This window comes from Gobio gobio, assembly GCF_949357685.1.
Source record: "Gobio gobio genome assembly, chromosome: 11".
Classification (NCBI taxonomy): Eukaryota; Metazoa; Chordata; class Actinopteri; order Cypriniformes; family Gobionidae; genus Gobio; species Gobio gobio.
Window position 1 is genome coordinate 13454163 of NC_137104.1, and position 12274 is coordinate 13466436.

The following is a 12274-nucleotide window of genomic DNA, read 5'->3' on the forward strand; positions in this document are numbered from 1 at the left end:
TTTTATTCACTATGTACCATAATAAATACCATAAACCCATAAAATACCATAATAAATACCATAAACCCATGTACCATAAAAAATATATATATTTGTTTTAATGGTTCAACTTTGGGTAATAGGCAGTGCTCACTGTCACTGTTTCCCAGCTGTCCAAACACAACGGAGGAGGGGCGGGACAAATACTACACCGACCAATCATCCTACTTGTACAATGACTGAACAACAATGTAGAAGTTAAATTTACTGCATTTTATATTCAGTATTCTTTAAAATGAGATACTAGTAACACATTACTTCCGTAGATATTCTGTATCATAGCAACCAAAGTATCTCAGTTGGAAAAATGCTGCGCTTGCAAAGCGCTTTCAAGCGCCACCAGTTGGCCATTTTCAGAAGAGCACCAGGCATTTTTTAGCTGGCTAAAAATGCTTTGGTAGACACACGATAATTGGATATTTATTGCTAGACATAAGGCCAATTAGTCTCTTTATCATTTATGCAATATACTGGAGCCAAGCCTGAGAAGGAAGTCCAGGAGACTCCAAAGCGTTCCTGGACACGTAATTCACACTGCCTGATTTTAGCCTCGATTTTGACTTGCGAAAACGCAGACAAATGCCTGAAATCATTGGCAAATTGGTGAGCGTTCACACAAGTCGAGTCGCCAACGCCTGTGAGATATGACATGCTAAATATCTGGACCTGTCGGCATTTCAAAATCCTGCTATGTGAGCCAATGAGGGAGCAAGATACACGGCAGCTGGAAGTTCAGGGAAGAGTTATAGACCAGAATATCAGTATTTTAATAAATATATTTACAATTATATCAAACAGAAACAAAGCACAAACAGTTGCTTAACCAGCCGCAACAGCAGCAAAATTATTTATTTGCCTCCAACTCTCTTTGCAAAACACAATCCTTGCTCCCTATGTCTCCCCAACCACTTCCTCCATAAAAAAAACTATTTTTTATTTTTCTCCTTTTCGCTGCAAATCAACACACAGACAATCTGGATCGCAAGCTTTCTGCAGTCTATGTTTTTAATAACAATTCCAGTCATGCGTGAGAACTCCGGTATGACGCACGTGTGATCTTGCGGTGTTTTCTTGTCACTTCTCGCGTGTTTGGTTGTGAAACGTAGTTTGCGGACAGGACAGAGTTGTCGGCGATTCTTCCTGTTGTAAAGTCGTGCAGTGTGAAACCCCCTGTCGCCGATCCATCGTGCAGTGTAAACACAGCAACTGAATGCTACCCCAGTCATGCAGTGTGAAAAGAGCAGTGATCCAACCAGTTTGAAAATCGTGCAGTCTGAACTTGGCATTAGGGCGAGGATTATGCTAATTTTGAATGAGTGTGCATGAGCGCCCTGTTTACGAATATTTAGAATTCGTTACACATGTTTTTACTACCGAATCTGTGGTATACGAAGTGTTTGTGAATCTGGGGAAGAGTTTTCGTAAAGGCCCATTTTACTCGCAAATTACTCTGAATTAGCTTGAATATTTACGAATGTTTCATGAATTAGGCCCTATGTTATTATTGAATACTGTTTAATGTGCAACAACACTGAGGTGCAAATAGTATTTGCCATAGCATCTAACTAACATTTATAGCCATGATAAGGGTGTGTTCTCTTGGTTCTTTTGGTCCAGACCTAAAAAAGAAACTGAAACCTTTAGTCCTGGCTCAATTAGCTTTCACTGTCATTTTTAACACAGAACCTAAAGATACAAAACAAAACAAAAACTGTTTTTGGTTAATTTAGATGTCTTTGTTCCGTGTTGCATTCATATTTCAGTCGAACCGCACCAGAGTTTGTTTGGAAGCAGGAGACCCACCTTTTCTGGAATCTTTTTTTTGGTGCGCACCAAGTTTCAGATGGCAGCATTCACACTTATTCAAATGAACCGCACTGATAGAGAAATCGCACCAGAGTTTGTTTTAATCAAACCAAACCTGCCAAGTGTGAACAAACCCTAAGGCCCCAATCACACTGAACGCGTTTTTCAGGTTCGAAAACGCAAGGCGCACTGCACTGCCTTTTATTGGTCAACGTTTTTCAATTTAGAAAATAGCAGTGTGCTGCAGGGTTTTTTTTATGTTGCTAAGAAACCCCCGAATCAGCTGTCCTGTCAGTCTCATTGGGGTAACGGTCACCACAACGGAAGGCCCGCCTCTCCATTCATTCGATTGGACAATAGAAAAAAAACGCGATGACGTCGGGCTCAGAGTTGTTTTTTTTTTTCAACTTCATGTGCTCAGAGCGCTCCTTCTAAAACGCAAGGCGCAACAGGCGTTTAAAACGTGAGGCGCACGGGGCGCATAAGCAGCGCGCATAACGCTCTCTGCCAACAGAAATCTATTCAAAAAAGGCACCTCTCTGTGTGATCGGGGCCTAAGAGTGGCACGTCCTGATTTTGCCAAGTTAGACCCATTCCTGGGTCAACATATTTTGTACATTCCTGTCAGAAAATGTAATCCTCAACATATCCCTACTCCTAAGCCTAAACCTACCCACAAGTTATCCCTAAAATCAGAGGGAAATTAACAACACTGATGTAGAAGAACCTAACCTGGTTGTAAACCTAACTTTCACATAAACTGTAAACGTGTCCCTCAAATCTGATTGGTTGTTTGGAATGATTCCATCTCTGGATCAAAACAAGATGTTGATCCAGGAACATGTTGCACTTGGTAAAATCAGGTTCTGCCAAACAGTGTTTGGGTTTGAAATAACATTCAGGTACATAAAAGACAATTTTTTTCTCTCTGAGGGACAACTTCACACAGAGAGAAAAAACAAGGATAATAACTGTGTAAACATAAGAACCAGAGAGAGTCTATGGTGAAGAGCAGTGTGGCGGCACTGTTCTCCACTGTGCATTCTGGGAGCTGGCCGAACTGAATTGTCATAAAAGCATATCACAGAGGCTGTATCTGCAGACTGCCTTGGCCCAAGCACTTCGCTTTGATGGATGGTCATTTTCATTGCCTTCTCACGCTTAATGAAGCCTGCAGTTCAGGTCTTAATTGAATGCTCTCTACAGTCTCAAGCTATTCACCTCGGCCCGCTCTCTCTCTCTCTCTCTCTCTCTCTCTCTCTCTCTCTCTCTCTCTCTCCCCGAGCTTGTCCGTCCCCGCTCTGTTCTCTGCACCGCACGCTTGCTCTTGTTCTTATTTTTGAGGCTGATCTCTGATGAGTTATGATTGAAAAGAGCGAAGCCTAACACACATATTTTCACTCACACCATCTAATGCTTTTATGAGGCCACAGGAGCCAGGGATACTGAGTGGGCAATGCTGATAAAGGCATACAGGCCAAAACACATCACTCTTATTTTTTTCCTCCCTTTCTCTTCATCTCTTACTCTCTCAGGCTTTGCATCTTCCCCCTCCTCCAAAGTGTGCCTGAAGAAATGACGATATTGGTAAGAAGTCATCCTTTGGATAAAAAAAAATTGTGAATGTGCAGTTTCCATGGTGAGATTACCCTCCTGGTTTTAAACAATTATTATTTTTCTGTGTATGCATTTTATTTGAAAACACCATCACCCTTGATCTTGTGCAACGCACATACAAAGTGTGTAAAAGCTATTTTGGCATGCTTTAAAACAAGTCAGGATACTACATAACGTAGCTGCCATGATTTCTGGTATTCAAATTTAATTTGTCGAGCAGCATTTTAAGGAGGCCATTCACACATAATGCATTTTTGCACTAAAAAATGTGAGACGCGGGCAGTGGAATGGAAACAACACAAGGTCTGGTGACCCTTTTTTTAAGTTTAACTTCTTTCAACCTATTCTATCATATTTGATATACACATTTCTAAGGCCTCTATTCTAATTGATCAATTTAGCTTTTTGCTGTGAAATCTTTAAATATTTATTTTTAATTAAAGTAAAGTAAGATATTTTTATTATTATTATTGTTAGCAATATTTCAAGATGAAAAAGTAAATAATGCACACAATATAATAATGTGTTCCCTCATTTTACTAAATCATGGCCACATTGTAATAATTTGTTTGGTCCCACTTTATAATAGGTGGCATTAACTACTATATACTTGCATATAAGTGCAATGTACTTATTGTGTTCATATTGTATTGCAAAACACTTCTGCTAATATTGAGGTGGGGAACAGGTAAAGTTAGGAACAGATGTGGTGGTATGGGTAAGTTTAAGGGTAAAGTTAAGGACAGGTGTAGTGGTATGAGTAAGTTTAAGGGTAAAGTTAGGGACAGGTGTGGTGGTATGGGTAAGTTTAAGGGTAAAGTTAGGGACAGGTGTGGTGATATGAGTAAGTTTAAGGGTAAAGTTAGGGACAGGTGTGGTGGTATGGGTATGTTTAAGGGTAAAGTTAGGGACAGGTGTGGTGATATGAGTAAGTTTAAGGGTAAAGTTAGGGACAGGTGTGATGGTATGGGTAAGTTTAAGGTGGAAGTTACGGACAGGTGTGGTGGAATGTGTAAGTTTAAGGGTAAAGTTAGGGACAGGTGTGGTGGAATGTGTAAGTTTAAGGGTAAAGTTGGGGAGAGGTGTGGTGGTATGGGTGAGTTTAAGGGTAAAGTTAGGGACAGGTGTGGTGGTATGGGTAAGTTTAAGGGTAAAGTTAGGGACAGGTGTGGTGGTATGGGTAAGTTTAAGGGTAAAGTTAGGGACAGGTGTGGTGGTATGGGTAAGTTTAAGGGTAAAGTTAGGGACAGGTGTGGTGGTATGGGTAAGTTTAAGGGTAAAGTTAGGGACAGGTGGTATGGGAAGGTTTAAGGGTAAAGTTAGGGACAGGTGTGGTGGTATGGGTAAGTTTAAGGGTAAAGTTAGGGACAGATGTGGTGGTATGGGTGAGTTTAAGGGTAAAGTTAGGGACAGGTGTGGTGATATGGGTAAGTTTAAGGGTAAAGTTAGGGACAGGTGTGGTGGTATGGGTAAGTTTAAGGGTAAAGTTAGGGACAGGTGTGGTGGTATGGGGAAGTTTAAGGGTAAAGTTAGGGACCGGTGTGGTGGTATGGGAAGGTTTAAAGGTCCCATGGCATGAAATTTTCATTTTATGAGGTATTTCAACATTAATATGAGTTCCCCTAGCCTGAATATTGTCCCCAAGTGGATAGAAATGTTGATCTGTGTAAAACCGAGTTCTGGCTGTCTTTCTCTGCCTTTGAGAAAATGACAGGCCAGACTAGCCAATCCTGAAGTCTCCTGTTATGACGTCCACATAGGAACGGTTACCTCCCTTTCCTCCACCCAGAGAATCTGGCACGCCCATGCAAGCGCTATATTTGTCCTGGAGAGATCAAGGCTTGTGAATGAGTGAATGTGTAAGTTTAAGGGTAAAGTTAGGAACAGTTGTGGTGGTATGGGTAAGTTTGGTTAAGTGTAATTATAAATGTAACTACAGAAATTAATTACAGATGTAATTACATTTAGGTATTTTTTTATGTAAGTACAATGTAAAAACATGTATGTACACAATAAGTGCATTGTATCAATTATATTAATGTTAGTACATAATAGTTTAGGCCACCTAATATAAAGTGGGTTCATCTGTTTTAGTTAAATCGAAATTAACTAGTTCAACATGGCCATGGTTAGCTGATGGGCTGTCGATTCATTAAATGATAAGCTATTTCCTCACAAAAGCATTTTATTCATCGTAGTGAAGCCTCTCCTCCATTGACATCCATTTAAAAAATGGCTTGTTTCCTTCCACCGCAGTGTTTGCAGGCATTATGCTTTTGTCGTTGGCTTTGACCTCTGTAATAGGTATTGTTTGAATCACATGAATTATGTATTACCCTTTTTTTGTTTTTTTTAAGAAAAACGCCAAGTATGTTGCTTGGAGACGCTCTGTTAATTCTGCTGATAAAAAAAAAAAAAACTGATAAAGTAACCAGCCATATGGTCTAATGAGAGTTACTTTATTAACTTAAAGGGTTAGTTCACCCAAAAATGAAAATTAGCCCATGATTTACTCACCCTCAAGTGTACCCGGAGTTATATTAAAAATCTCCTGGCTCTTCCAATCTTTATAATGGCAGTGAATTGTTGGGTCATTTTTGAAGTGCATCTATCCATCATATAACTGCTCCCCACAGCCCGGGGGGTTAATAAAGGCCTTCTGAAGCGTTTGTGTAAGAAAAAATATCCATATTTAAACTCTATAGACTAAAATAGTTAGCTTCCGGCGGTCAGCAGTACGCAAGTCGACTTTATGGTAAAAGAATAACCCCTGACGCGATGTAATAGGAGCATCGCAAGCTTTGACGCCTCTCGCGGATAGAGCTGGACAACAAACTCAAGCCCCTCTTCTCTTATTTCGAAATCCTCCACCATTTCTCTTTAAATATTCTCGTTTTAGACTTTTAATTCATGACCGGTGTTTTGTTTTGCTCTATCCTCTGCTCTTCAAGCATCAATGGTTACTCTTTCACCGTAACTTATTACTCTTTCACTTGCGTACCGCTGAAAAGCTAGTTATTTTAGTCTATAACATTTTTAAATATGGATATTTTTCTTACACAAACATGCCACTTCACTTCAGAAGGCCTTTATTAACCCCCCGGGGCCATGTGGAGCAGTTATATGACTTCAAAAATGACCCAACAATTCACTGCCATTACATAGCTTGGTAGAGCCAGGACATTTTTAATATAACGTTGTCTACAAGAAGAATGTCACCCCTAGGATGACTTGAGGGTGAGTAAATCATGGGCTAATTAAAATTTTTGGGTGAACAAACCCTTTAACAACCATACTGATATCAGTAAACAATGGCACAGACTGTATTGTTTAAATAAATGAGTTTGGCAGCTAAAGCACAGGTAGACTAATAATGATCGCATGGTCTGTTTTTGTAATCCAGAACACTTAATGATCAAAGAGAAACATAAACAAATAACAAAAATTAGACAGGAACTTTGTTGCAAGTAGACAGGAAAAATCCCTAGGATGTGAATATCAAACCATGTGCATATTTAATATTTCATCTGCTTGATAAATTATGCATTATATTCCACAATGGTGGAAATGTAAAGATTTTGATGCATATTATATAACTTAAGCTTTTTAATAACATCTGTATTGAGTCTGAAATTGAAATTGTTTTTATGTTTTATTTCCACCTTTTTTCCTCCCAATGAATTACCTTGTTGTTATGGCTTTGTTGTGGCAGACCTACAAATTACAGCATTCAGATACAAAAGCCTGGTTAAAAATAAAATGCACACAAAAAAAAAAATGTCTGAGGTACCTGCTTTATTAAAACTGCCCATATACAATATGGAGTACATGACAACTTATGATTAACAGAAACAAAACAAGCAAAGGAGGGAACAAAACAGGTGGTCAGAAAAGTGTGAAGACATCTGTTGTTGTGAACCCTGGAGGAACTGCAATGAGAAACAAGGAGGAATTACTTTAAGAACTGCATTTCTGTTTCAAGATTTTACTTTTAAATTATTATTTGGCACAATAGATGGGACACAAGATTGAAGATGCCAAGTGAATTACCAAAAACATTTTTAAAGAGGTCTGGGAAACTCTAAATAGCATAGGCAAAACTTTCTGATGAAATCAGGTTTTATTTCATACAAAAAATATATTAATAATCATAAATGCATAAATAGTTGGGGGGGGGGGGTAGCCCATTGGCCTCTGAAATGGGTCAAACCATAGATATTACTAAACATAACCAACATTTCAAAACACGAGTTTCTGTGCCAAAAATACAATCCTTCAGGATTCAAATATGTTTCGGAATGTTTTTTTTTCAGAGTATGGCCCTGTATGAGGTCATAAAGGGCGGGATTCCTTGTATGGACACTTCTCCCGGATGAGCGTGTGTGCCAACAACCCAAGCGAGAGCAAGAGCGTCATCAACGAGCTTTGTTCGTGTTACGGGAGCCGTCGGCAGCGCTGTCATTTTGTTTTTAGACCACAAAATCAACAATGTCACTAAAGAAGTGTGTTTCTGGTTGTGAGGGTTAGATAATAATAAATAATAATTTGTTACATTTATATAGCGCTTTTCTGGGTACTCAAAGCGCTTTACATGGAAGGGGGGAGTCTCTTCAACCTCCACCAATGTGCAGCATTCACCTGGATGATGCTTGTAACGAATTGCTGAGAGACAATCCACTTGCACACACGCTTTAAATTACAAGACTGACCCAAATCTGACCCAGAACCACCACAGAGAACAACATACACAAATACATCCAACGACTAACAAAACATGATTGAAAACCAAGACCTTAAATACACAGAACAAGATAATTAGCTACAGGTGTGTTCAATGATGGTAACTATCCACAAGTTTCCTACACTCCATGAAGCCTTGCGTCAAAAGTGGGAGCGTCTTCCAGTTCGAAGTAAACAAGCGGGACTTTATGCATTTCCATCATAGTTTATGCGCACGTTTTAATATCGGATAGAAAATGTATCCGGCTCAGACGAGCGCATCCGTTTTTTATGCGCATTTATAGAATTCATGCGCAATCTTGCCGTTTCCATTCAGCATTTTTTGATGCGATATCCCAAAATGCGCATAAAATAGGTGGATGGAAACATAGCTTATTGACATTCAAAGTTGACAGTCATTCAAGCTATCCAAATTTGCTAATAATGTGGGAACACAACCTCAACGAACTTTCAAAAGGGTGAGACAACAGTACCTTTACGTTCTGCTGTAGTTGGTTGGGAGGATGACGAGGAGAAGTGGCATCGCACGGTAGCATTTTTAGCTATTTTCTAGATTCAGTAGCCTGTGATGGTAAGGCGATGAGCAAATTGAAAAGCTCAGAGGCGTATCAGTATCTGTTGGAAACAGGCCGAGCCTGAGCCTACACGTATCCCATCACAAGGCATGGGTGCTAGCATCAGTGACAGGTGAAGTAAGTTACAGACAGCGGGTTGTTCATGAATTACGGCCAGGACGCTGTTGTAGTCATGCAGCAGCACATTTGTGGAAGGTCAGTAAAGTAAGGAAGGACAATTAAGTACACGAAAATTGTATAGTTTATTGTATTGTGATATTATTAATTAACTAATAAATGTACTAAACTGAAATGTTTAGTGTGTGTCATTCATGTTGCAAATGTTGCTTCACAGTAACCTTCACTTAACCCTTGTGGCACCATCTGATAAAAAAAAGAAAATTGTAAAAAAAAAAATGACATTTTTTGAAACAAATCATTTTGAAACCTTACCAATGATCTGAAAAACACTTAGCCTCTTCACTAATACCATTGGTATACTACTTCCGCCGCCTCAACGGAAGTTTTACCCACGTTCATTTTTACAGTAGTGCCCCCCGGAAAAAGGTGGATAACAACTAATATGACAACGAGGAGAGACAGAAACTAAACAGGAAGAGAATATGGAAACAATGAAAACAGAGAAGGCACTTCAACATAAAAGTCCATACAAAACAAAAGACACAGAACTGGGTTCGTGACAATGCAACGGCAGCCATATTGCGCCAGAACGCCCACCACACGCCAGCTTAGTGGTGGAGAGGAGACCAGGGGCCTCATTTATAAACGTTGCGTACGCACAAAAGAAGGCGTACGCCGCTCTCTACGCAATAATTGGTATTTATAAAAAGCAAACTTGACGGAAAAATGTGCGGTCCTTCACGCAAGCTCTGACCCAGGCGTACGCACAAAAACGGGTGAAATGAGAAATGGCGACACCGTCGGCAGATGGAAGAAACACGTGAAAGTGTGTGAAACTGTAGACCGTTGTGTAAAAGAAATGGCTATGCCTCTCATAAATAACATTAAGACTTCACAAAGCAAGTCTTACAATGAACAGCCTACACAAACACCCGTTTGATCGATCTGCAGTGTAAAAAACAAAATCAAACGAAAATTACAACAGAAATGCAAATTAACAAATATTTGCAAAAAGAAAAGTGAAATATGTTCCGCAATAATATTGGCATGTTATGCATTGCAATTCATCCTCATAAATATGGTAAACAACGAAATAGCTAATGTACAAAACTGATATTCTCGTCAAGTGTCCGTCTGGCGGAGCAGATAGATGCAATTAGACAGATAGATAATTAGGGAGATATATAAATAAATAGATAGATGTATTAATTGTCCACTGGGGAAAGTTGTTTTCATAGTAAAATTTCTTCATCAGCTACGTTCATGGTATTCATGCATATGCCTTTAGTTTTATTTTTGATAAAATGACGTATGTTTCAACCAGTCAGAAAGCTGCGAGACATAACATTTGCACGGAACTATTTCCCATTTCCACGTAGATTATAACCGACATCTGTAGCTTGCCAGATTCAATTAAATGGATGGAAATAAAATGCCCATCTCAATGCGTAATGACGCACAATGGCTGATCTTGTGCTCTAGAAGATGTGGCGAATGGAAGGATTCGGAGTGAACGCATCTTCAGACAGCAAGAGGACACACTCTGGCGATGGAGCACTAGACGCTTTTTTGCCTCGACTTTGATGTCCGACCATTTCTTTTTTATTTCGGCGATAGTCCGAGGTTGTGAGGCTACAGCATTTACGGCGTCTGCAACCTAGGTTCAAATTTTTGCCACTCAAGTGTCTTTTTGGCATTAGTAGGCCTAATGCCCACACTGTGCCCTCCAAACAACACTTTTCTTCTCTTTTCAACCTCGCCAACGATAACTTCTACCTCACATTGAGTGAAGTTACGTTTTTTTTTTTATTTCCTCTCTGTGTTTGCCATGATTTCGCAACCTATGAATATTAACTTGTGGGCGTTTCACGGACTATTTATGGGCAACTATGGGCGTGACATGAAGCCGCAAAAGCTGCGCTACATTTAGAATTGATTGTGATTTATTAAGGGAAAACTGCGTAGGATGTGCGTGCGCACGGTTTTATAAATCCGAATATTTCTGTGCGTATGCACGTCCTATGTTTCATCCGTACGCCAATTCTGACGCAAATCCTACGCAAAGTTTTATAAATGAGGCCCCAGGAGAGGAGAGTGATGAAGCCAAATAGTATATGGGGATGATTAGGAGGACATGATGGACAAAGGCCAATGGGCAAACCTTGTTCAGCTTTCCAAATAATCCAGAGTTAAGGAAACAGTGGATGCAGTTTGTTTTCCGAGAGCAGCAAAGAAGTTCTGCAAGTGGGTTAGTTTGTTCCCGGTCACGAGTCGAAACCGCAGGTGGTGAGTGAAACTGCATCAAATGTCTGAATTTTGTTGGCAATCCAGGAATAATGCCATGATGTATTTTGTGTGTGTGTGTGTGTGTGCTCGTGAGTCTTTAGCTCCGCCCACTGCACGCCTGCACAAGCTCGACTGTTTTTGGCGCAAAACAAAGACAGCGTATTTGTCTATTATGAATCTGATAAAACTAAAGACTCTTCGGAGATATGAAGGATGCAATACTACTATAGGTACTCAAGATTAACATGAGACTGGCAGAAACTGTGTGTGTTATGTACCCTTTAATAATAATAAATGCATTAATTATACAGTGACCTCTACAAGTCTAAAATCTGAGGTTTAAAAGATTTTCAAAAATCCTTTTTCAATTTGACTGCAAAATAGAAATGTTTCATTAGTGGTCTCAGGTTTGTGGATCCCAATGTATCTTCTCTAAATCAATCAAAACTTTTAAAAAGACAATTGAGAGAGGGTGCGTCATGAAGTTGTAAACTTTTCCTAGCACGCTCTGATGCAATGTTATATGCTTTTATATGAGGCTAGAGGCTCCCAAAATCTAACCGTCCCAGATGGGCTGAGAACATGGGGAGTGCAAGTAAACTTTGTTCCTTTTGGAGGTAGGCATCTAGCCTAAAGAGGCCAAAGCAACATGTGGAAAGGTAGTGTATGAGTGTGTGTTATTTCCTCCAATATGCAGAGAAAAGGAGCGTCCCTTACGACATCTTGCAGCTTGCACCGATCGAGAGCTGATATGTGCACAATTAAAATTAATGTATTCATTTGATGTCAAGCGCTTTAAATATTTCAGACACTGGAGGGCAGGGGGAAGACGATCTGAGCAGCACTGCAAGGGCGCTGTATTATTGATTGATCGCATGCTCGGCTCGTCACGGCCGCTGTTCAGGTGTGCATCTGAGCTCCAGGTTATTAGCGTCCCTGCTGCAGATGGAGCGATCAAGTTGAGTACATGATGATGAAATTTTTGTTCAGAGGGAAACTCACAAAAAGAAAGGCCGAAGGGGCACTTAGTCTGAAAAGATGCTACAATGATCTCTGTTGTGACATGATGTTGTCCTGCTTAGAGCCACAGT